The 26595-nt window shown below is 45.3% G+C and overlaps 2 non-coding genes and 1 pseudogene across 2 annotated transcripts; all 3 read left to right on the top strand.

The window, feature by feature from the left end:
- Positions 1–1940: 1940 nt before the first annotated feature.
- Positions 1941–2073, top strand: LOC146859695 (U4 spliceosomal RNA; annotated as a pseudogene).
- An 18015-nt stretch (positions 2074–20088) lies between these two features.
- LOC146859694 (U4 spliceosomal RNA) lies at positions 20089–20227 on the top strand. Its single transcript, XR_014979415.1, has one exon. It is a non-coding gene; the product is annotated as a U4 spliceosomal RNA (small nuclear RNA).
- A 4031-nt stretch (positions 20228–24258) lies between these two features.
- On the top strand, positions 24259–24398 carry LOC146859693 (U4 spliceosomal RNA). Its single transcript, XR_014979407.1, has one exon. It is a non-coding gene; the product is annotated as a U4 spliceosomal RNA (small nuclear RNA).
- Positions 24399–26595: the final 2197 nt, after the last annotated feature.

The raw sequence follows: 26595 nt of genomic DNA, 5'->3' as shown, positions 1-26595 counted from the left end.
ATGGGTGACAGGCCTTGGATGGGATTATGGACATAATTTCGACAATTAAGGAATGAAGCAACTATTATATTGTTTTCAGTATTGCAAGAAGCTGTTAACACTGTTCTATACATGGATATTTTTGATTATGATCAACAAGTTTGTACTGTCAAATAGGTATATTCTGTATATTGTGGATATATTTCTTCCTTATATAGGTATCGTGATAGGATTTATATATCGAACAATGTATATTGATATGATGTTTTCTTTTCTTTTTTTTACAGCCATGATGATGTCCTAGATAGGACGAAACGCGTTGGCTGTATAATTGTACATATTGAGCATTGTATTGAGCATTAAGCTGTACAACTGTATATACTAATTTATTTGAATTGATTTATTACAAAGTGTATAATGTTGAATATTGCTGGTATAAATGAATCAATGCATCAGTTCTACATGTGATGGTTAAGATGGAAACCAATGTATAGGTTTATTGGAATACTTTTGAATAATTGAAACAATTAGGAAGGAAATACACAAATAATTTTAAAGAATAAGGAATAAAAACAAATAACTCAAATTCATTTTGTACTACAACATTTATTTGTCTATAACATGTAACATTACTCCGCTCCTTTCTGCTATACTTTTGATGTTCTTTATTTAAGTGGCTTTAACGGTGGGCCACTAGGAGTGAGCAGGAGACCATTAATTGCAAGTAAGGATATTATTACACTAGATGATACTCTCTGGTGCACACATAGCAGCAACCCTCATCGTTGTTTCTATAAGTATTAGAAATTAGCATTTAGAAAACCTTAGAAATTCACTGAAAAAACCATAGGTTTCAGGGGCATTATAGTTAGCTGGACATTTCACTCATACAAAACCATTGAAATTCCCCCGTTATAGTTAGTTCAGCTAACTATAACTCGCGCGCCCGCAATGCACTGCTGATGACGTTGCATATTACATCACTCATGACATGGTCAGTGACATCACTCATGACATCACTGATGACATCTCAAATTACATCACTGATGACATCATCCTTGTGATAGCGTGGCAGACCTCCTCTCACCCTAATATAACCTTTGATACACACATTCAAAAAGAGAAACTAAAATTTTCAAAACAATGGACATACCAATACCAGTTACAACAACCTATTCAGTAATTCCAAGATCTACATACACATCCACTCATTCACCAACAGTCCTATACAGTCACTCATACATGTACTCACTCATCATATGTACTCATACACCTATACATCCTGTTACACACCGCCACTCATCCATAGAATTACTCACACACATTGTCACTCAAGCTAATAAAGAATCAAACATCCATTTACTTGAAAGGAAATGGTAATTAGCATATCTACCCCCAGAATCCTTTGCGCACAATCCATCGAGTTTATGAGGCTGACACATAGACAGCAATACGCATCTCTCTCTCTCTCTCTCTCTCTCTCTCTCTTGAAGAGTCTCTCTCTCTGACTCTGACTCTCTCTCTCTCTCTCTCTCTCTGACTCACTCTGACTCTCTCTCACTCTCTCTCTCTCTCTCTCTCTGACTCTGACTCTCTCTCTCTCGCCCTCTCAGAGACTCTCTCTCTTCCTCTCTTCATCTCTCATCTCTCTCTCATCTCTCTCTTTCTCTCTCCCTCTCTCTCTCTCGAAGAGTCCTTCTATTGCTGGGAGGAATTTTTGCTCCATCGGTGACCGGGCCCTTTGAAAGGAAATACTAATTAGCATATGTACCCCCAGAATCCTTTGCGCACGATCCATCGAGTTTATGAGGCTGACACGTAACAGAGTACAGTTCAGAGTATTGCACCTGGTGTCTTATTGTTATCTGTGTCTCCGAGTGATGTGTGAAGGTGACTTTTACTCGCTGTAGGTGTCTTAAATTCCATCTCCAGTGCGTAGCTCAAATTACTTACCTGTCTTTAGCTTTGCGCAGTGGCAGTATCGTAGCCAATGACCGAGGCGCGATTATTGCTTATTGAAAACTTTACCCAATACCCCGCTGTGGCGACTTGAAATATAGTCGACATTGCAATTTTTGACAGTCTCCGTGGAGACTGATTTTACTGTCAAAGAAAGAGAACTGATGAACTGTGTAAAACGTTCCATCCGCACTGGATCTGAATTTGGTGTTTTAACCACATTAGGTTATTGTTGCCTTAATGTGTTATTAGGATTCATGAGGGGTACCTAAAACTCATTATTTTGTGAAATAACCTAGAGAGTTATGTGTTTTTGTCTGCATGTGTATTTAAAAATCCCAAATAAAATCCGACACACACTTTGTCATACCTGACTTAAAGCACCGGTACCCAACTAATTACTACAAAGACATTTATTGGGGGGGGGTTGTAAGACCCCAAACACCCCCCTGAAGCTACGCCCCTGGCTAAACGTGCCAATGGGAGAAGTGTGGGCACAATAGAGTGAGACCCCCTGAGACAACAGTGCCTTTTGTACAGAGCTCATAAGACATTGATAGGTTTGTTGGCTGTGTTGTGAGGGCACAGAGGTATTCTTTGGGGCAGAGCGAGAAATAATCCAGCAGGTGCAGTGGCACCGGGGCCCATTGCATCGTAGTTACGGCTTTGTTTCTCTACGCCCCCAGAGGACGGGGACCCATTTCTACGGTTATGTTCAGAAACCTTTGTTATCAGTAAAAGTCACCCACTGATCAAATCTAATGCAGTAAATAAACAAAAAATGGTATTGATGAAGTCAACCTTATTATATTGTAATGCAACTTTATTCAAAACTATAGAATTGCATTTAAATAATAACGCACTCCAATCTAACAAAATAAAGGCAATTGAAATACACCACCACTATAACTTTTTGAATGTCATTGGGGCATATTTATAAGGAACAGGGAAAATTAACGCTAAGGGAGCTTAGCGTTAATTTTTTTAACGCCCGCTATTGCTGGATAATATCGCCTGGTTATCGCGTTATTATCAACGCTAACCGCCTAGGCGATAAAAAATCCAGCGATTTTGGGACGTTATCGCTGGTAAAGCAGCGATAAAACTACAAGGATCGGGATATTATTGTTGATAGCCCATGGTGGACTTAGCCATTGTGAGAAGTTGGCCTGGCATATGCTGTCCACTAGTTATAGGGGACACCTTGCACCAGTCCAATTCGACTCTTAAGGTGATAGGTTAAAAGACAACCTTTAAAGAAAGCTATCCTAGTGGTAGCTGTGGAGTGCAGCCTTCAGGCTAAGTCTTGAAGGAGTGTTAAGCTTATTGTTTTACCATAGATTACCTCTTGAATAACCAAATGAAAGAGTAGTCCACACAGGTATATATATAAAATATATGTATTTATTCTAAGAATAATCCCACTACTCTCTTTATGAGGCTGGAGGTAAAGATACAATTCAAACAAGCCTTGATAGTTACAATAAATAGCACTGGAATCATAGGGCCCCAGGGGGGGACCAAACCATATATTAAAAAAGTGGTATAAGAACCACGACAATACTACAGACAATGCCTAGGGCATTTAGGGTCGCTGGCTCCTTGGGAAACTACCTAAGGTAGTGAGGAAGGGGACCCACAGGAGACGCGTGCCATGGTATAAGCTACTGTCGGGATCTCTATTAAAGCCTATGGAGAATGTCGCGGTTGAAATTTACAAGATTAAAAACATTTCTAGCAGGAGTTCAAGTTCAAGAGTTTAGAGTTAAGCTTTTGAAGGGCCCACACCCATGAAAGTACCGAGGTAGCACTGCTACCTGCCCCAGGGAAGCCGGGTGCATAGGTCGTTTTCGATGTCGGTTTAAAAATACCGTATCAGATGTGGTGAGGTGAGCGGCGAGATATATCGACAGCTAGGGTAATCAGCTGGAATCCGGGAACCCGTTATCCGCGATTCACTCACGCACCCGAGCTTTCACCCGAACCTGAGGATCCACTACCCGTGATCCGCATTACACCCGAGCGCCCAGCTGATTACCCTAGCTGTCGATATATCTCGCCGCTCACCTCACCACATCTGATACGGTATTTTTAAACCGCACATTACTTTTTCTGGAGCCGCGTTATTGTACACTACTTCAGCCCTGAAGAGTCATAGCTATACACAGTGTGACGAACCACGTGTCCGCTGAATGTTCTTGCACCATGTATTGGTCAGACTTTGTTACACATAAAGAATACCAGTCTCAAAAATTCCATTGACGTTGATGCTTTTCTTTTAAGAAACCACAGTCCCTGAGTATTGTTCATTTCGTGTTATATGCTATCAGTAGCGCTATCCTGATTGCGTGCGCAGGACTTCGTTTGCTATTTATTTAAGTGGGTTTTCCCACTTAATCGCAGGGATCTTTTTGGGTTGGTATCCCTGACCTGGCAGCACCTAAACTTACTTTCGCACAGTGATACCCTTAGTGCACACGCTTGAGCGCCATCTTCCTTCATCCCCATCCAACCCTGTCATTTTGTATATCTATGAGGATATATGTGTTGTATGGAGTGGGATACAGGATACCTATATCCCTGTAAGGGGGGCAAGCACCACCCTACCCAGACTACAGTAGTGGTCTGGTGGTGTCAGTTTGTATTGCTGTCCCAGGGGTGGCACAAGAAGTGCTGCAGCCCCTGGTAGGCCTCTGAGGGACCCATGCCCTGGGTACCTAGGGTACCATCTACAAGGGGCTGATAGGGTGTCCTCAGTATCCGATTGGTAGGTACCTAGGGTACTCACATCAGTTTAGAGAGGAAGCAGATAGGCTGGGGTCCTGGATAGCAGGATCCCAGCCAGACTAGTCAAAAACCATTCAAATACCAGGCAAAAAGTTGGGGGCAACCATACAGTCAGATTCCACCTTCCTACATAACCCCCCCCCCGAACGAAAGGAGATAAGCTAACCTTGTCCAGATAAGCCTTTATTTCCTGAGTGGTCAATGTCAATGTCAATGTCAAAGATTTTTGTATAGCGCACAAATCACCAAAGGTCGCAGTGGTCATATAAGGAAGAACCTGCACTAGCATGGTTGCTCCCTGTCTCATGGTCCACTTGGGAAATCCTACCCCAAGGGGTTTTAGAGTTTCTCCAAAGTCTAGGGGAATTACTTGCATTGGGTTTTGGTACAGGAGCAGGCTGGTGGGGTGTCTGAGTCTTGAAGTGAGGCCCTATTTGGGGTGGTCTCATCCTCCTCAGGCCACTGGTCACCAAGGAAGCTGTTGTAATCTCACCTACTTTGTATTAATGGTATGTTCCGCACACCCCTCTGCCAGCCCCTGTTGGTATGGCTCTCCGAGAGGTGACATTAGAATGTTGACATGATATGATTCCATTGTTCAGGAGAGCGGATGACTGGAAATAAAGGAGATCTTCTTACCTCGTCTCTGTGCTTCTGAGATCTTTTACAACACTGGCGATGTCTCTGCGGAGGGGACAGCCAGTCATCTCCCCTTTTTGTTTTATTATCTCTCCTGGTGTAGCTGTTGCCTAGGACTATTGCTGAGCATTGCGTTTCAACATTCGCAAAGGCATGCTGAGAGTTTGTTCAGCGTAACAACGAATATCAGCCTGTCCGCTGGTCCACGCACAGGGGGCTCTCACTGTCCTGCATCGTTCACGTCGGACTGGTGGCTCCGGGGTGTTGTGGTGTGTCGAGGAGCGCAGACCTTTTTTGTGTGCAGGGCTGCGGATCAAGGTTCAGGCAGCTGGCAGTCCTGTCAGCTGTTCGGCGGAAGCGTGGTTTGGTCGCACCTCTTCACGAGCTGGCCGGTCCCCAAGTCCTCACAGAACTGGTCGTAAGCGTCCTGGTCCGATGGAAGATTCCCCGCAAAAAGATTGCTGTCAGCAGGCAGTTTCTGTCAGGAAATAGGGGAAGTGTACGTCTCTTGCTGTGAGGAAGATTCCCCGTCTCCAGAGTACAGTCAGCAGGCAACCTCCATCAGGATAGCGGGGGAGTGTAATCGCCACGCCTCTTGTTTGATTTCGCCGGTGCACCAGTCTTCGAGAGCCGGGTGTAAACGTCAGGTCCGGCGAAGTTTTCCTGCCTCCGGCGTTGCGTTACCAAGGCACCAGTCTGTCACCTGCGCAGCTGTCCGTCAGCAACCTCCGGAGTCAGTCGTCCTGGCACAAGTAAGATCTTTCCTTTTCCCTGCGTGAGTTCTGTGCCACTGTGACAGGCACACATTCTACGTGCCTTCCTTACGGATCCTCCCTGTGATGCGTACACACTGTGCGTGCCTTCATTTAATGCCTCTGCAGATTTGTTGTTTCTTCTCTGTGACGCGCACACACTGTGCGTGACTCCATTAGAATTCCAGTTAAGTGTATTTTCCTGCTGGGAACCTCACAGGGTTGGCGCATTTTATGTCAGTTAGCTACGTGACGTAATTCCTTTTGAAACACTCTGGTCTGAAGGGGTTTCCACCTTCCAGCGTTTCTAAGGCCTTACAGCGATATGCACACTTTGTGTAGGTTTCATTTACTTATTTAAGCCCCCGTGTGGTGTAGGTCATCATCTCAGCCTTGTGGTGGTTCAGAAGAGTGGTGCACCCCAGTCTCTCCCCACCCTGCCCAGGTCTATTGTTGTGTATATCCCAGACAAGAGAAGGTCAGGTACACCAGCCTAGGTAATCCCTACTATATTGCAAGATGGGTACGCCTGGAATGAGTCAACCACCATCATTTTTAAATGACTGTGGTGATCCAGTAATTCATTGGAAGGATTGGACAAAGTTGTTTGAATCTTATTTGATTGCTATGGGCGGAGAAAGGTTCTCTCCGTTGCGTAAACAACATATTCTATTACATAATTTGGGCGTTCATGGACGTAAAGTCTATGAAACTCTACCGGAGCCAGAGTTGGAGGAAGAGGATGATGCGGATGTGTACGACATCACTCTGATGAAGTTGGAGCTTCATTTTGGTGACAAGGTCAATGTGGTGCTTGAACGCCACAAATTCTTTAGCCGGGTGCAAGGGAAGGGCGAATCAATTAATAATTACATAGCGGCCCTTAGAGGACTTAAGCAATTGTGTGATTTTGGTGAGCTCAATGATTCATTAATTAGAGACCAACTTGTAAGGTGTACAAACAGTGGGAAGGTGCAAGAAAAATTACTCGCTAAAAATCCGTCTTTGAAGGATGCAATTTCTATCGCGCAATCTATTGAGCATACAGCCAAGTGCGTAAGAGAGACGAAAGTTAAAGAAGAAGTGGTGGCGCCCATTCAGTGTGAAGGGTTTGAAGTGGACGTGTTTAAAGTGAACAATAGGGAAGGTGTAAAAAATATACCCACCAGCAAGGAAGGACAAAATTTGAAGTGCTACAGGTGTGGAAGCAATAACCACTTGGCTAACAGTCCATTTTGCTCAGCACGCGGTGTTTTGTGTAAAAAATGCAATAGAAGAGGACACTTGGCCAGAGTATGCAGGGAGGGGTTAAGTAACACTTCTAAGGTCATCAATCCCGTTGGAGAAACACAAGCAAGATTCATTTTTCAAGTCAAGGACAGCCAGGAAACTACTAAGCCCAACTATCCTAAATGTGTTATAAACATAGACAACAAAGCTATTGAGGTGTTTGCGGACTCGTGTTCCCCGTACACGCTCATAAACGTAAAGGACTTTGAGGAAATTCCAGGTTGCAGTAAGAGCATGCTACTTTCTCCCGACATATCTCCTAAGGGGTACACCAGAGACCCCATTCCCCTAGTGGGGATGTTGAGTAGCCACATTGAATTTAAAGGTAGATCCATGGTTGGTAAAGTGTATGTGGTTGAAAAGGGTGCAAACCTTTTGGGATGGCAACACCAGAAGGTACTGGGCATTATCCTAGACCCAAATAACAAGGATCAAGTCATCTTGGTAGACACTCCCAACAACAACAAAAGCTATCTCCTACAAAACGCTGTTCCTGACCTATTTACTGAAAAGTTGGGAAAATTAAAAGATTTCCAACATAAGATCAGAGTGAAGAAAGGCGCAAAACCGGTGGTTCACAGAGTGCGCCCAGTGCCGTTGCGTCTGAGAGAGGTTCTAAAAAATGAGCTGGACAAACTGTGCAACATGGGCGTCATACAACCCATAGACGCGTCTGAATGGTTGGCCCCCCTGGTCCTAGCGTCAAAAGCCAATGGCAAGGGTATCCGCGTCTGCGTGGACTTGCGCAGCCTAAATGACAACATCTGGGTGGAGAGGTTTCCCCTGCCCAATATAAATGAAATGATGAGCACTATGGGTAAAGGAGTTTTTTCTCAGTCATTGATTTGTCCATGGCCTACCACCAGGTCGAGTTACACCCTGAGTCGAGACCACTTACGGCGTTCTCCTCGCCGTTTGGGGCTTACATGTTTGTTAGGATGCCGTTTGGTCTTGCATCGGCGGCATCTATTTTCCAAAAAGTGATGCAACAAGTGTTGGAGGGTATTGAAAACACCTTATGCTTCCAAGACGATATACTGATGTACGGGGCGACGGAAGAAGAACATGATGCTATTTTAAACACAGTGTGCCAAAGGTTAGCCAGGGCAGGATTAACTGTGAAACTTGAGAAATGCAAAATCAAGGTGGACTCGGTTGACTACTTGGGTCACCCAATATCGAAAGATGGATTCAAACCAAAATACAGTTTGATTCAAGCTGTAAAGGATGCTCAGAACCCTACAAACAAAGAGGAACTGAAATCATTCCTAGGACTAGTCGAGTACATGTCTAAGTATGTACGGAATTTTGCAGACCTGTGTGATGAGCTGCGTGAACTGTTAAAAAAGGACAAGGAATTTGTGTGGGAGGAGAGACACAGCAGGGCGGTAAAGTCTATAAAGGAGAGCATCCTAGATTCGCCTGCGCTAGGATCATTCGACCCACGCAAGAAAACCTTCCTGACCACAGATGCTTCGAGCAAAGGTTTGGGAGCAATGCTTTGTCAGAAAGACCAGGGCCAAGATGCTATTATAGCATTTGCATCACGGTCCCTCAACTCTGCGGAAAAGAACTATTCCGTCATTGAGAGGGAGGCATTGGCGTGTTTCTGGGCAGTGAACCATTTTAAGTTTTTCTTGTGGGGGATACAATTTGTTATACACACCGACCACAAGCCCTTGACCTTTATGTTCTCGCCAAAAAATGCACACAATAATTCCCAACGTATATCGAAATAGGTCCTGGGCCTACAAAACTATTGTTTCAAAGTAGAGTATCTGCCAGGTCCAGAGAATGTAATCGCTGATTACTTGTCCAGGTCACCACTCTTGGAGTATTCTAGAGAGGAACAGTTAGATGCCCCCATTTTTTCCTTGCATCTCCCTTCATTGCCAAAGGAAGAATGGGATGCTGGAGTGAAGGGAGACAAGGAGATGGGCATCCTCAGGCAGTTCATTCTAAATGGTTGGCCGGAGAACCGTTCTCAGGTTCCGGAAGAGGTAAAAGATTTTTGGGAGGTGAGATATGAACTGTCGTTAATGTCGGATATGATACATCGAGGAGACAGAGCAGTTCCTACCTGCAACTTGAGGGACAAGATAATTGACCTGGCCCATGAGGGACATTTGGGGAGGAGCCTCACCAAAAACAAGGTCAGGAGCTATTTCTGGTTCCCAAGGATGGACTCCATGATCGAACTCAAAGTAAAGGAATGCATAAGTTGCGCTAATAGCGACAAAAGTAAAGTTACACGTAAAACTTCTTTATCTCCTGTAGAGGTTCCAGAGGTTCCATGGACCAAATTAGCAGTAGAAATAATTGGTCCCATGGAAGTCCTAGGTACCCAGAAGAGGTTTATGTTTGTGTTAGTAGACTACACTTCCCATTGGGTAAATTTTAAGTTTACCTCGCAAACTACCACGAGTAATCTAATCTCATTTTTGAAGAATGTTTTTGTGTACGAAGGCATAGCGGCAACATTGGTTACCGACAATGGGGTGCAGTTTACCTCAGAGGCCATGACTACTTTTCTGGGAGATTTAAACATAAAACACGAGAAAACTGCACTCTATTGTCCCAGAGCTAATGGGCTGGTAGAAAGGACAAATAGGTTGATTAAAGAACACATTCAATTGGCCATCTCCAGTGGGTTCAATGTGGAAGATTCATTGAGAGAGTGCATTTGGGCTTACCACACTACTCCCAATCTCGTCACAGGAGTGTCTCCTTTTGTTAACTTAAGAGGAAGGGAACCATGTACCAAACTGAACCCACACTGGTTGAGGGGTGGAAACAAGGTGGTCCTAGATCATGGGGTGAGTAAGGAGCTGAGAGCTCAACACCAACGGAAGTATAAAGGGTGGTATGACCAGAGTCATGGGGTCAAAACACAGGAGTACAAGATGGGTACCACAGTGGTTGTTAAGAAGCCCACGCATGTGCAACCAGGTTTAAGCAAGTATCATGCACACCAATGGGTGGAAAAGGAGGGCAAGAATGTTGTTCGCCTAGATAATGGTCAGACGTGGAGTAAGGACAGAATAGTGGCCTCATTACTGTGTTTTGGAATTGTGAGTTCCGAAGAGTTTAATGAATGTAGGGAGATGTGTTGTAATCTCACCTACTTTGTATTAATGGTATGTTCCGCACACCCATCTGCCAGCCCCTGTTGGTATGGCTCTCCGAGAGGTGACATTAGAATTTTGACATGATATGATTCCATTGAGCAGATGACTGGAAATAAAGGAGATCTTCTTACCTCGTCTCTGTGCTTCTGAGATCTTTTAAAACAGAAGCCTTTCTGTCCATGACTGTGCATATCTGGCCCTAAGGGTCAACCTCTGGCTGCCTACAGCTGGGGGTTGGGTCCCTCTGGTTGGAGTAGTGGAGGGCACTGGAAGGTTTGGGGCAACTATGCCCTGGGTTTCCCTGTGCCCAACAAAGTCCATCTGGGGGTACCTGTACCTGTACCTAGGGGTAAGGGGGATCCCTTAGTTTGTAGAGGAATATTCAGGCCTGACCACTTCTGGGGAAGTTACTTCACAAGGGGCAGGATCAGTTCCCTTAGAAAGCTGACCCTTACCTTTAGTCTGGCGGGGGGAGGACTGTTCCTCACCCCCTATGCTCTCTGTTTGGGTGGAGTGATCCATTGTTTCAGGCTTCACTCCCTTTAATTCTTCCTGGGGTGGCGGTGAGGCCCTCAGGGTCTCATCCACTCTCTCAGGGATGCCTAACATTCTTTTTTTTTTTTTTTTTTTTTATTGAGCAGAACAGGAATCAAAAAAAAAACAAAAACAAGTACAATCAAAAGAAATAACTCTTCATATACGTCAAATTCATATCCATATAGAAACAAAATTGATCGCTTTTTCTATAATTTTAGGTATGTAAAAAAGAAAACAACAACACAGAACAAATCAACTTCGGGCCATATCAAAATAATCCAAAAAACTGCCAAGTCTTCTTAAATTTGCTCATTGCTCCCACCCTCAACGCATATGCTTCTTCAAACACCTTGCACCAGTCCAATTCGGCTCTTAAGGTGATAGGTTAAAAGACAACCTTTAAAGAATGCTATCTTAGTGGTAGCTGTGGAGAGCAGCCTTCAGGCTAAGTCTTGAAGGAGTGTAAAGCTTATTGTTTTACCATAGATAACCTCTTGAATAACCAAATGAAAGAGTAGTCCACACAGGTATATATATAAAATATATGTGTTTATTCTAAGAATAATCCCACTACTCTCTTTATGAGGCTGGAGGTAAAGATACAATTCAAACAAGCATTGATAGTTACAATAAATAGCACTGGAATCATAGGGCCCCAGGGGGGGACCAAACCATACATTAAAAAAGTGGTATAAGAACCACGACAATTCTACAGACAATGCCTAGGGCATTTAGGGTCACTGGCCCCTTGGGAAACCACCTAAGGTAGTAAGGTAGTGAGGAAGGGGGCCCACGGGAGATGCATGCAGTGGTATAAGCTACTGTCGGGATCTCTATTAAAGCCTATGGAGAATGTCGCGGTTGAAATTTACAAGATTAAAAACACTTCTAGCAGGAGTTCAAGTTCAAGAGTTTAGAGTTAAGCTTTTGAAGGGCCCACACCCACGAGAGTACCGAGGTACCACTTTTACCTGCCCCAGGGAAGCCGGGTGCATTAGGTCGTTTTCGATGTTGGGTCGCGGGCTGATTTTCAATGGAAAAACGTGAAGAACTGCTGCTAGCAAGAAGCGTCGTCGATGTCGTGAAGATTGAAGATGTAGATCTTGAAGAGAAGGACCTGAAAGCAATTCAATTTATAAGCTTTTATTCGGTCAGATAAATCGACCATATAAGCGATACATCCATAAAACAAACTAATAAAGACAATAAAATCTATGAACAGTGGGGATAACATTTAAGAATATAAGAAATCAAGTGCAAGAATACAAAGAATCAAAAGTGCAAATACATGATTCACCGAAATCTCATGACATATTGCTTGGGCATAAACAGACCTAATTCAAAGTGCAAATGCAATAAACCAGGAATAGCATACAGACAATTATCAAATGATCAAAGATTTCCTAGTGCTAATAGCTTTCATCAAAAAAGTAGCTAAGTAAAAACACAATTGCGGGTCATCTAATCTAAAAAGCAGCTCCATGGCATTTTAAAAAAATCTGATATTATAATATAAAAAGAAAGGTTTTAAATAAAGTTTCCTAAGATAGGTATAAAAATGACAAAAAAATAGCATGTGGGAGCAGCTTTGTTGTGATACTCCATCACATGGGCAAGGGTGATCAGAGCTCCTTTTTGTAACAGGAAAATTGACAAGATGGTGTATAGTGCCTAGTCTTAACCGTGTTAACACAAAACGATGTGACGCTCTGGTTACAAATGACAGATAGCTTTGAAAGCCCTTTTTAAGATCCATTTGCAAGTACAAGACAAAGGTAGATTGAGACTTGATGGCTAGAGATCTTGCCTCTAACTTGTTAGCCATCATGACCGTTTTTATCTCAATTTTGTCAATAGAGACTGAACACATTGGGTCCGATCGAATATCACAATTGAATAAGAGTTTAAACCAATTGATATTATAATCAAGCCAGGGTATTTTACACAGTTATCCAGCCTAAGACAATCCCGTATTATAGATTGCGTAAACAGTGTCTCTTCTTTTGACCAGATGGATCTCCAAAGGAGGAGGGGGCGAGTCAAAGCCAAGTCTGAGATATATTTTATGCCCACCTCCCTATGAATCAATTCAGTAGAGGCAGATGAAGGAGCACACAGTAGACGTTTTAAAAAGGAATTTTCAACTTGCTGTAATTTGTTTCCTTGACAGTGTCCCCAAACACCTGCCCCGTACAAGGCTGCCGAAACGCAACGTAGCTCATAAATAACCAGCATATCGCTGATACGTCGGTTACCTAGTTTTGCAGCAAATCTGAAGATGCCGTTAATGTTTCTCGACATCTTGGTGCAAGCATTTTCCTGTTCCGGGCCCCATGACCGATTACCTGCAAATGTAATACCTAAGTAACTGAAGGTTTTAACTGTTTGAACCTTAGAGCCTTCAATAAAATAGGTGCTGGATGTTATAGGGTTCCTGCCACATGCCATTACAAAAGTCTTGGATTTGTTGATTAAAAGTTTCCTTTTGGCAATAAAAGCAGTAAAATTATCCATGAGACGTTGTAATCCTATGGGGGTACGGGATAATAAAACCGCGTCATCCGCATATAATAAGATTGGGACGGGTGAACCATCGACCCTGGGAGCATCCGACTCAAACAACTTCAGGGCTGCGTCTGCTTCGTTAATGAACAGTGAAAAAAGCAGTGGGGCCAGCACGCAGCCCTGGCGGATGCCTCTTTTAACTTTGAAGAAGGGAGTATATTCGCCTAAGGGTCCGAATCGCACCTTGCTAGACAGAGTACTATATAATCTCGCCAGCAGATAGATTATCTCCTTGGGTGCGCCCATGTCTAGCAATAATGGCCACAAAATTGAATGGTCTACCAGGTCGAAGGCGCTGCTAAGGTCAGCGAAACACAAATAAAGACTCCCTTCCCTGGCTAGGGTATATTTTCCAATCAAAAGGTCTAGGTTGACACACTGTTCTAGTGTGCCAACTCCCTTTCTAAATCCATATTGTACTGGAGTAAGAACTTCCTTCTCCTGGACCCATGCTTCTAATCTTGATAACATAACCCTACTCAGAATCTTAATGGACGAGTCGAGCAGGGATATTGGACGGTAATTCCTAACGTCAGTTTTAACTCCCTTCTTGTGTATGGGAATTATAATGGATTGTCCCCATGATAAAGGAAGTTGGGTCTCAATGGCAATATTAAAAACTCTTGTTAAAAGGGGTGACCATAGAGCTGGTTCATTTTTATAAAAATCAATAGGAACCCCATCGGGTCCTGGTGCCTTACCCCCTTTGCTACTTAAAATACCATCAATGACCTCATTTAAACTAATTGATAAAGGGATAATAGGCCATTCATCTGAGGGCTGGTTAAAAAAGGTAGGTGATATAACTGTATTGGCTGGATTAAAAATATTAGAAAAATGAGTTATCCAGTCATTACAGTTGATATGGGAATTAATTTCAGGGATATGGTCGTCCTTCAAAAAAGTGCTATTGATGGTTTCCCAGAACAATTTACTATTTTTGGTATCAGCTGCCAAACTTAAATCTTCCCAGGCTTTTTCTTGGAGTTCCATTTTCCTCGTTTTTAAGGCTATAACATATTCAGCACGCACGGTCTTGATTAGACCTGAATTTCTGGGATTAGATTTCAGAGCTTGTTTAAGGTTGTTCAAGGCCATTGTGCATCTAGTATCAAACCAACCAGCCTTGGGATTATTATTAATACGAACAGGTTTCGTCAAAAGCTTCTCCACTGTGTTGTTTATCTTATTAAAATTCTCTAACATTGATGTGGAATCAACCTCATCCCCTAAACAGACTTCAATTTAATTCCTACATTAGGTCACAACATCAAACAGAAGTTTGCCTGGATTCACACCAGCCCATTTTATCCTGACACCATTTGGTCTGGTAGGGATAATAGCTGTTCTTTGGGGTATATTAGGAATATGTTTGGGTCCCCAACACAATAAGTACACAGAGATGCTATTATGATCACTAGTGGGTTGTTCCGTAATCCACGGTGGGGAAAATGAATGTGCACTATGACAGGAAATTATAATATGGTCGATTATAGACATAGCATTTCTACCTGTAAAAGTAGAGCATTTCTTATTATATTTGTCAGTGTCACAATATAACAATTCAAGATCCCATTTGGCCATAACACCATTTAAAGCCATACCATAGTCACAGTGGGGAAAATGCATATAATGGTCATCAAATTCGGATTCCCCTCTCCGGGGACCACAGACTTTGGTTGTAGAAAAAGGACATATTTGAACATTAAAATCGCCCACCCAAGTAATGACAATTGACTTCCTGATAGTGCTGGTCAGCTTCTCAAGTTCTCTTTCCAGATCGTTAATGATTAAACTACGAAGAGGACTAAAAACATTATTATAGAAGTTGATCAGGATGACATCTTTACCTATAAAGGAGGCTAACCACAAAATCTGGGCATGAATACCCACATTAATACATGTTTTGATTTTACATTTATTTAAGCTGGTTGAAATCAGGATCAAAAGGCCTCCTTTGGCTCTACCGGAAGATGAAGCCTGGGCCGGGAGCCAATATGATGAGAAACCCTCTACATAGATAGGATCAATACACCATGTCTCTTGGAGGCAGATGATATCATGTTTGGCCGATATAAAATCTGCCCATGATGGCGTTCCTTTTTTCCTAATAAAACCTGCAATATTCCAAGTAGTGACCAGGTACCCTATATCCGTATTCTTAGTGTCAGGTAGCTGAAGGGGTTCACCATGTCCCGCCTCTTTACTAATAATAATATGTACTGGAGGCATACATTCGCCAGTGAATGGACATGTAGTATTGGTCATTAAACTTGAATCCCTGCGTCAGTCATTGCTATCCAAATTACCCAACACCTGGTACTTGTTGGATACCGGGACAGAGAAGCCAGAAACAAAGGGATACAAAGGAGGGGTCAGCTGATGTCCTTTTCTAGGGGGACTCACGTGCTCATTACCGGATGTTCCCAATAAATGTCTGTAAAAATACCCAAGGGGGAGGAGGGTGGTATTAAATTCCCGAGGGGGACGGAAGTGGCGCATTGTTTAATGAATTAAACGCCGACCTCGGGGACCTAAAATTAATGATTATGCAGTCGCCTGCAAAGCATTTTCTAGAAGAACCTATCCACCCTACTCTTCCTGTTGTCAGGATTTGATTAATACCTCCTATTGGGTAATCACAATTGTTGGTTAGCCAAAATACTACTTTGTTTAGGAGGGACTCATGATCTTCTACCTGTCCGGGTTTGAGTTTAGGTACGTTGGCCAAAATAGCGACATATGCGCTACATTGAGGGGGCAGATTTACAGTTCGGGTCCTTTCTCCTTCCTCACAAACAGGCCTTCCCAAGTCGGATGGTTTTACAAAATTACAGGGAATATGTTTGTCCGGCTTAGTCACCATTCCATCCTTCTGAGATGGAACGTTATTGGGAGAGTTATCCAATACCAAAATTCTTTCATTCCCTTTATTACTCTCATGCAAGATAGAGGGCTGCTCCTTTAAATTGTCAAAAGGTTCCCTATCCTGTAGTGTGAGCAAATTATTTGTGCCCAGTACAGCAACTGTCTGATTAGTTCTACTTGCGTCCTTTATAAGTTTGGTATTAATTTTCTCCAATGCTCCAGTAATTTTATGGATTTCCCTGGCCAAGATATCCAATTTGTCATAAAGAGGCCTTAATAACTCTGTAATTTTATCCGATAAAATGGCCAATGTTAAAGGCTCGGGTGTAGAATCTATTCTTTTCGGGTGGTCATTTAACAGGCCTGGTTTTACAGCCCGACTGTTCTTATTAGCCTTTTTTGGTTTAGGATTAGGTTAGCAAATGTTGGGGGGATGGCCCTGCCCTGGCTCCTTCTGGCTCTGACGGGCAAGGACGGGCCCGCCCTTGGCCCGGGCTTCACCCGGGCGCTGCCCGCGCGCGTCCCGCGCTGCGGGAGGCTGTGCTGTGATTTAAAGCACCTCCGGGCGCTCTTGGCCGCGTCGCGGCAGGCGACCGGCTGGGGCGTTTGGGGGATGTAGTTTCCTTGTTGTCCACACGACGGCGGGAAGGCTGTACGGCCTCTCTACCCCCTGCCTCCGGTGATAATGTTGCTGCCGATGAAGATTCCAGAAAGCAGAGGGACCAGGGGGCTCAGGAGAAAGAGCCCTTCAATGTCGGGTGCTTCCAGGTGGAAGATGGGTAGCTTGGATCGTCAGCCACGGGGTCCAGGAGGCTTCAAGGAAGGCCAGCTTCTGGAGGGCAACTGTCCCACGAAAGATGAGGGTCGCTGCAGTGTTAGTGTCCGGATTGGATCCACTAAGCCTTGGCAATCGCAACCCACGCAAGAATCACAAAACAGCTACTGGTGCAGACCCACAAGGTCTGAGCAAGGTCTCCAGCAAGGAGACTGAAGAGGAGGCCTGGAGAAACCAGGGGAACTCTTGAAAGTGAAGATTGACCTCCGCCAGGGCTCACCAGTTGAGAGACAAGAGAACGCGGGAGGCATCAATTTGGCATGCGTAAAGATGCGCCCACGGGTCGCCGGAGCGGGCTTGGGCGTCGATCTTTGGCACAGATGATGCTGAGAGGTTGGCTCAATAATGGGCCAAAGCACAACTTCCCCACTCGTCGGGTTCGTGTGCTGTACAAGAGGTGGCCGGTGTCCTGGGGTATTGGGGATCTCGGCACCCACGGCATCCACTGTGCTGAGCTTAGCTGTGCACACATACTGGCCTCTGGGATGCTTGGAAACCCACCTCAAGGTAGATAGGAGTCGTCGATGTCCATAGGAGTAGCAAAGTTCCAACCGGGTCACTTGCAGTGGTTCAGGTGTCTGCCAAGCAGGAGGGTAACTCCTTTACCCCAAGGGAGATTTCTTCATTCAGCTGTGCGGCAGCAAGTCGAAGTTCAAGTCTGTAAAGTCCAAGAATAATCTGAGGCTCTGGGGACCCTGTATTCACCTTTATCCAAGGATTGGTGGAGTGGCCAGATCAGAGCCCACCATTGAGAGTTCAGGCGGGAAAGGGTGGCTACACCCTCTCCCCTTTGTGTGTTTTCCCGCCTGGGTAGGGGACAGGATGCCCCTGAACCGGTTTGAGGCGGTGTATGCAGAAGTAGGCACTGGAGAAGCCTACGTGCAAGTCTGAAAGACATCCTATGGTGCACCCACCCAGTTCCAATCCACATAGTCTGTCTGGGGAGGTGGGAGCACCTCCCTGCAACAAGATCCCTATTGTCCAGCTGCCGTGGCTGGAGTTCTGCCCAGCAACAGGCAGCCAGAGTCGTGTGGGTGGCGGGTAGCATCCATTTTGTACTACGTGTGCACTTTTAAATTGGTGTCTAAAATCTGCCGCTTTTACCATATCGCCCCTCTAGCAGGGGGGAATCATGCCCTCACTCCCATGGTTGGATTGAGGGTATGATTCCTACATGTTTGACACCAAACACGACATGGTTCTGTGCAGCCACTCTTAAGTTATCACGCTATCGCGATTACTTATAATGCGGTTAAGAGTATATGGTATGGCTGCACTACAAACAACCCAGCAATAGTTTTACGAAGGTTGCAGAGGGGCCCTACTCAGGTAGGTGTTCCCCCTCACACATATCTCAGCACCCTGCCTTGTAGGATTAGCAAGGCCTGCCTTAGGGGTGACCTATGAGGATATATGTGTTGTATGGAGTGGGATACAGGATACCTATATCCCTGTAAGGGGTGCAAGCACCACCCTACTCAAACTACAGTAGTGGTCTGGTGGTCTCAGTTTGTATGGCTGTCCCAGGGGTGGCACAAGAAGTGCTGCAGCCCCTGGTAGGCCTCTGAGGGACCCATGCCCTGGGTACCCAGGGTACCATCTACAAGGGGCTGATAGGGTGTCCTCAGTTTCCGATTGGTAGGTACCTAGGGTACTCACATTAGTTTAGAGAGGAAGCAGATAGGCTGGGGTCCTGGATAGCAGGATCCCAGCCAGACTAGTCAAAAACCATTCAAATACCAGGCAAAAAGTTGGGGGCAACCATATAGTCAGATTCCACCTTCCTACAGCCATGTAATCCACCTCCCATTGGATTACATGGCTAAATCTGCAAATTAGCTGACGAAAAAAGCAGCGTTAACCGTGGTTAGCGCTGCTTTTTTTGTCTCTAGCAGGGTTAGCGTGAAGCTTGATAATAGGAGAAATGTCGCTTAGCGACATTTCTCCTATTATTTTACTCTGGAACGCCCCCTTTGCATCTCATTAGAGATGCAAAGGGAAGCGTAGTGAAAAAGGGTGCTAACATGCCATTTTGCATGTTAGCAGCCTGTTGTTGATAGGGCTTTTAAAGCCAAAAAAGCAGAGATAAAGCCCTTGTTAATATGCCCCATAGTTTTTAAGCATTACTAGTATTCACGCCTCCCTCTGACCTGACTTCGTTGGCCGGGAGCGAGCCTTCTCCGTGTGGACAAAAACCTCTCCTGCCCTGAGGGAGCAATACCATCTCTCTCTCTCTCTCTCTCTCTCTCTCTCTCTCTCTCTCTCTCTCAGACTGTGTCACTCTCTCTCTCAGAGACTCTTTCACTCTCTCACTCTCTCTTGAAGAGACTCGCTTTCTGTCTCTCAGAGACTCTTTCTCTCTCAGAGACTCTTTCATTCTCTCACTCTGACTCTCTCTTTCTCTCTCATCTCTCTCTCTTCCTCTCTCTCTCTCTCTTTCTCTCTCATCTCTGTCTCTCTCATCTCTCTCTCTCTCTGAGTCCTTCTATTGCTGCGAGGAATTTTTGCTCCAGCTGTGACCGGGCCCTTTGAATGGAAATGCTAATTAGCATAAAGTACCCCCAGAATCCTTTGCGCACGATCTCTCGAGTTTATGAGGCTGACATGTAACAGAGTACAGTTCAGAGTATTGCACCTGGTGTGTTATTGTTATCTGTGTCTCTGAGTGATGTGTGAAGGTGACTTTTGCTCGCTGTAGGTGTCTTAAGTTCCATCTCCGGTGCGTACCTCGAATGACTTACCTGTCTTTAACTTTGCGCAGTGTCAGTATCGTAGCAAATGAGGGCTAACCGAGGCGCGATTATTGCTTATTGAAATCTTTACCCAATACCCCGCTGTGGCAACTTGAAATATAGTAGACATTGCATTTTTGATAGTCTTAGAGGAGACTGATTTTACTGTCAAGGAAAGAGAACTGACGAACTTAATAAAACGTTCAATCCGCCCTGGATCTGAACTTGGTGTTTTAACCACATTAGGTTATTAGTATTCATGAGGGGTTCCTAAGACTCATTATTTTGTGAAATAATCGAGTTATGTGTTTTTGTCTGCATGTGTATTTAAAAATCCCAAATAAAATCAGACACATACTTTGCCATACCTGACTTAAAGCACCTGTACACACCCAATTACTACAAAGACATTTATTGGGGGTGTGGGGGGGGGGCATTGTAACACCCCAAACACACCCCTGAAGCTACGCCCCTAGCTAAACGTGCCAATGGGAGCAGTGTGGGCACAATAAAGTGAGACCCCCTGAACCAACAGTGCCCTCTGTACAGAGCACATAAGACATTGATAGGTTTGTTGGCTGTGTTGTGAGGGCACAGAGGTATTCTTTGGGGCGGAGCTAGCAATAATCCAGCAGGTGCAGTGGCACCGGGGCCCATCGCATCGTAGTTACGGCTTTGTTTCTCTACGCCCCCAGAGGACGGGGACCCATTTTTACGGTTATGTTCAGAAACCTTTATTATCAGCAAATGTCACCCACTGATCAAATCTAATGTAGTAAATAAAAAAAATGGTATTGATGAAGTCAACCTTATTATATTATGTTATTTTATTCAAAACTACAGAATGAAATCGAAATAATAATGGACTCCAATCTAACAAAATAAAGACAATTGAAATACACCATGTTGGAAACCGGGCAACCGGGTTAGCAGTCACCAGGTTCCCAGCACAATGGTAGCTTGGCTCGAGCGGTCGGCGGTCAGGCACCGTGTTAAGCGTACGTCACACCCTCACAATAACCATGCGTTCATCCGTTCCAAAAACGACACTACACCGTAAAAATTATGAAAGAAAGTAGTTTGTCTTTATCTTTTTCTCTTAGTTGCAGGTTTCATAAAATAAATACAATACAATACAATAAGATTTTCCTCAAAAGAGCAGGTCAAATAAATAATACTACATTGGAATTTCAATAAATAAGTTCAGGTCATAAATAAGCAAGGAATAAATATAGGTGCAATAAATACAGAGGGCAAATAAATACTGTCAGACAATAAATACAACGCCTTCAATAAATAATATAAGCAATCAATAACAATTGCAATTCAGATCACATTTATGAGGTAGTCTGGTTTTACTATGCCCAAGTACAGCTTGTGGTCATTTGGATGACATGGGGGGGTGTCCCACCTAGATTGGTCAAGGCTGGGCCTGCACTGAGGTAGAATAAGGGTAACCTACGGATCTGGCTCTCCCACAATACACAACCCCTCACAGAGGTCACTGCACCTGTCTCAGTTCACCCCTGGCACTCCCAGGCTGGTTCTAACACCCCTCTAACCCCTAGAATGGTCTTTTAGGGCTCCACAGGGCCTCAGATGCCCTTTCTACCACTTACTGCCCTTTTCACGATGATCGGCTCCGCTCGGCGCCGGGTCAACGTCGCTGGACGGCTCCGGTTCGATGTCGCGTCGATCTGTTCCACTTGACGCCGTGTCGATGCCGTCTGGCGGTTCCGGTTCGATGTCGCTGGGCGGCCTCGGTTCGATGTCGCGTCGATCTGCTTTACCGGACGCCGGGTCGGTGCCGTGAGGCGGCTCCAGATCGATGTCGCTGGGCGGCCTTGGCTCGATGTCGTGTTCCGGCGTCACAGGGTCACGGTCTCCCCGCTTCCGGGTGTCTCCGGAGTGCGACCTCCACTCCCGACCTCCGTCGGCTCCACCTCGGGTTCCGGCGACTCCGGAGTGCGATCTCCACTCCCGACCACCTGCGCGCTTCACCTCGACCTCAGGCGACTCCGGAGTGCGATCTCCACTCCCGACCTCCTGCGCGCTTCACCTTGGTTTCCGGCGACTCCGGAGGGCGGACTTCACTCCCCCGTCGACCCCTCACCTCGACCTCAGGTGACTTCCTACTCGACCTCCGGTGACTCTCCACGACCTCCGTCGGCGCCCTCTATCGACCTCTGGCGGCTCCGGGTGCGACGTCTGCTTTCTGTCAGCGCCGCTTCTTCACCTCGGGCTCCAGGTCTCCAGGCTTCTCGACGTCAGGACTCCAGGAGGACACTGCTGAACAGGTCAGGAACTTGCTGGTCTTCTTCTTTAAGGCCTCTTCACAATATTTAGGTCCTTAAGATGGTTTTTCTGGTCTTGGTCCCACACAGGGCACTAGGCTGGGCTTGGTCAGTAGGGACTAGCATCAAAGGTGGGTTTCTGGACCCCACTCCAAGCACTGGTTTCCACCCCTGCTGCCTCACTCCTTCCTCCTTCTGAATCTCTGTCCTCTCTCCTCTCCAGTCAAGTGCCAACTGCCAACTGCCAACTGCCAACTGTCAACCTGAGATGGCTTCCCAACATTCTAAACTGCCTCCCTCTATCCCAGGGTTCTAGAATGTTGCAGAAGGTTCTAGAAACCTCTAGTGTGTTCTGGTGATGTCACAGGTGACAATAGGTGGCCACCATTTTGTGTCTCAGGCCCTCAGACAGAAGTTCCAGGGGTAGGGAAAATGGCTCCCTGACCCTGCATCAACACTAAAAAGTCTGGTGGTTCCCAAAAAGGAAAAATTATAACAGGGTTTGAGGCAAAAGTGGGACAAAATAAATAATGATGAGGAGGGACCACCCAAAGGGCTGACAGGTCTAACACACCACCACTATAACTCATTTGGGGGCATATCAGCAAGCGGGCGATAAAAAATTATCATCGCTTTTGCGTCCGTTTTCGGACAAAAAGCAGCGATAATTTTATCGCCTAATCAGCAAGGTCACGCTATCGCATGAAACCTTGCCTGAGCGCCATTTCCCTTAACGCCCATCTTTGCATCTCTGATATGATGCAAAGTGGGCGTTCCTCCCCAGGATAACGGGAGAAATGTCGCTAAGCGCCATTTCTCCTATGATCAAGCCTCATGCAAAGCAGCATAGCGACAGGAAAAGTAGCGATAACCTCTGTTATCGCTACTTTCCTTACGCCTGCTTTGGAACTGACTTAGCCATGATATCCTATGTAAGGTGGATATCATGGCTAAGTATGTGAGGCCCTATCAGCAAGCTATCGCAAAAAGCTGTGTGATTATCGCTGGAATCGCATATTTGGCAGCTTGCGCTCTGAATTTTAGCACTTTGGAGATAAGCGTTGCTAATAGCACGCTATCTCCGCAATAAAATTCAGAGTTGGCCAGTGATAATTATCCTTATGCTAAGAGCGCTGAGCGATGATTATCCCCGGCATTTGCTGATATGCCCCTAAATGTCATCGTTTTAAAGCCTTACTAGTATTCATGCCTCCCTCTGCCCTGACTTCTTTGGCCAGGAGCGAGCCTTCTCCGTGTGGACAAAAACCTCTCCTGCCCTGAGGGAGCAATAAGCATCTCTCTCTCTCTCTCACTCTCTCTCTCTCTCTCAGTCTCTCTCTCACTCACTCACTTTCTCTCTCTCACTCTCTCTCTCAGAGACACTCTCTCTCTCTCTTGAAGAGACTCGCTTTCTCTCTCTCTCAGAGACTCTTTCTCTCTCTCTGACTCTCTCTCAGACTCTTTCTCAGAGACTCTCTCTCTTTCTCTTCCTCTCTTTATCTCTCATCTCTCTCTCTCATCTCTCATCTCTCTCTCAGAGACTCTCTCTCTCTCTCTTCCTCTCTCTCTCTTTCTCATCTTCCTCTCTCTCTCTCTTTCTCTCTCATCTCGCTCTCTCTCAGAGTCCTTCTATTGCTGCGAGGAATTTTTGCTCCAGCGTTGACCGGGCCCTTTGAATGGAAATGCTAATTAGCATAAAGTACCCCCAGAATCCTTTGCACACAATATATCGTGTTTATGAGGCTGACAGGTAACAGAGTACAGTTGACAGTATTGCGCCTGGTAAGTTATTGTTATCTGTGTCTCTGAGTGATGTGTGAAGGCGACTTTTGCTCGCTGTAGGTGTCTTAAGTTCCATCTCCGGTGCGTAGCTCAAATTACTTACCTGTCTTCAGTTTTGCGCAGTGGCAGTATTGTAGCCAATGAGGTCTAACCGAGGCGCGATTATTGCTTATTGAAAACTTTAACCAATACCCGGCTGTGGCAACTTGAAATATAGTCGACATTGCAATTTTTGACAGTCTCCGTGGAGACTGATTTTACTGTCAAAGAAAGAGAACTGACCAACTGTATAAAACGTTCAATCCGCACTGGATCTGAATTTGGTGTTTTAACCACATTAGGTTATTATTGCCTTAACGTGTTATTAGTATTCATGAGGGATTTCTAAAACAAATTATTTTGGGAAATAACCGAGAGAGTTATGTGTTTTTGTCTGCATGTGTATTTATAAATCCCAAATAAAATCCGACACACACTTTGCCATACCTGACTTAAAGCACCGGTACCCAACTAATTACTACAAAGACATTTATTGGGGGGGGGGGGAGTTGTAACACCCCAAACACCCCCCTGAAGCTACGCCCCCGGCTAAACGTGCCAATGGGAGCAGTGTGGGCACAATAGAGTGAGACCCCCTGAACCAACAGTGCCCTCTGTACAGAGCTCATAAGACATTGATAGGTTTGTTGGCTGTGTTGTGAGGGCACCGAGGAATTCTTTGGGGCGGAGCTAGCAATAATCCAGCAGGTGCAGTGGCACCGAGGCCCATTGCATCGTAGTTACGGCTCTGTTTCTCTATGGCCCCAGAGGACGGGGACCCATTTTTATGGTTATGTTCAGAAACCTTTATTGTCAGTAAATGTCACCCACTGATCAAATCTACTGTAGTAAATAAGAAAATGGTATTGATGAAGTCAACCTTTTTATATTATGTTATTTTATTCAAAACTACAGAATTAAATCGAAATAATAACGGACTCCAATCTAACAAAATAAAGACAATTGAAATACACCACCACTATAACTTATTAAAGGTCATAGTATTAAAGCATTACTAGTATTCACGCCTCCCTCTGCCCTAAGTTCGTTGGCCGGGAGCAAGCCACCTCCGTGTGGACAAAAACCTCTCCTGCCCTGAGGGAGCAATAAGCATCTCTCTCTCTCTCTCTCTCTCTCTCTCTCTCTCTCACTATGACTCTCTCTCTCTCTCTTTCTCTCTCTCTCTCAGGGGCATATCAACAAGAAATTGCGATAATTATCGCTAAGCGCTGTTAGCGCGAAAATGTTTATTGCCGGCGAAGTCCTCTCTTTATCGCCGCCGTAACGACGTATTAACAAGGCGCCGCTAGCCAGCGATAAAAATCAGTTCTGGCGCTTAGGGATGGTGCTAAAATCTTAGTGCCGGCGATAAAAAAAACGCACGCTAAGCCGCGAAAATTAGAGATAAGCAATTTAGCTCAAAAATCAGCCTGACAATTGACAACAGGCCTGCATTTTGCACACAGCAAGCGGGAAAATGCACTATAAAAGGCCCCCAAGCAGGGGGAAAAAAATGGATTCCAGTGACCAGAGAGCAGACCAAAGACATGGAGGAAGCAGGACCACGCGCAGAGACCGCAGCGAACCCCACAGCCAGCCAGGAGGAACAGGGAGAGAGCCTGGGGAAGGAAAAGAGGAGGAGGAACCCCAGGTTCAGCCACCAGGAGAATCAGGTCCTGTATAGCCTGGTGGCTGAACACCAGCAGGAGCTGTTCATAAGGAAGACAGTGCCATTGTCCAGAAAGAAACACATCTGGGAGGAGATCACAGCTAAGGTCAATGCGTTGGGAGAGAGGAAGAGGAGGACCGTGGAGGAGATGAAAAGACGCTGGAACGACAGCAAGAAGAACACCAAGGAGAAGATGGCTGCCAACCGGAGGGCAGCCATGGCCACCGGAGGTGGTAGCCCCGTGCCGCAACTGGAGCTGGATGAGCAGGAGGAACGGGTGGCGCAAGTCATCACAGAGGAGACGGTGGTTGGAGTGCTGGGTCGGGACACCACTGCAGGTCAACAGACACAACCACAGGGTGAGTACAAACTATGGAGTGAGTGGACCGGGGTGGATGGCCACAATGGCACACATGTACAATAAATAGCATTGCATACCCACAATTACTGTGGTTCAGGTCCCAGATAGCCCTGTGCATGGTGGCATGAACACACATAAACATTGCTAGACACACTTTGACTGACACACTGACATCGAAATGTGCACTGAAACCTCAGAAAAACAGTCTAGCTACATCATCAGACCACAACATAAGTGCCAAATCACATAGCAAAAGGCCACATCACCTAGAGACGCACAATGCTCACAAAATGCACACCTTGCACCATCACAACCTATATCCAAATCATCTCCACCAGGCTGCAACTCACAGGTGCCAAAATGAGTATGCAGTGTGAAT

This window comes from Triturus cristatus, chromosome 3_1 (genome assembly GCF_964204655.1).
Source record: "Triturus cristatus chromosome 3_1, aTriCri1.1, whole genome shotgun sequence".
Classification (NCBI taxonomy): domain Eukaryota; kingdom Metazoa; phylum Chordata; class Amphibia; order Caudata; family Salamandridae; genus Triturus; species Triturus cristatus.
The sequence above is the reverse complement of the archived record's forward strand: the minus strand, read 5'-3'. Positions and strand labels throughout refer to the sequence as shown.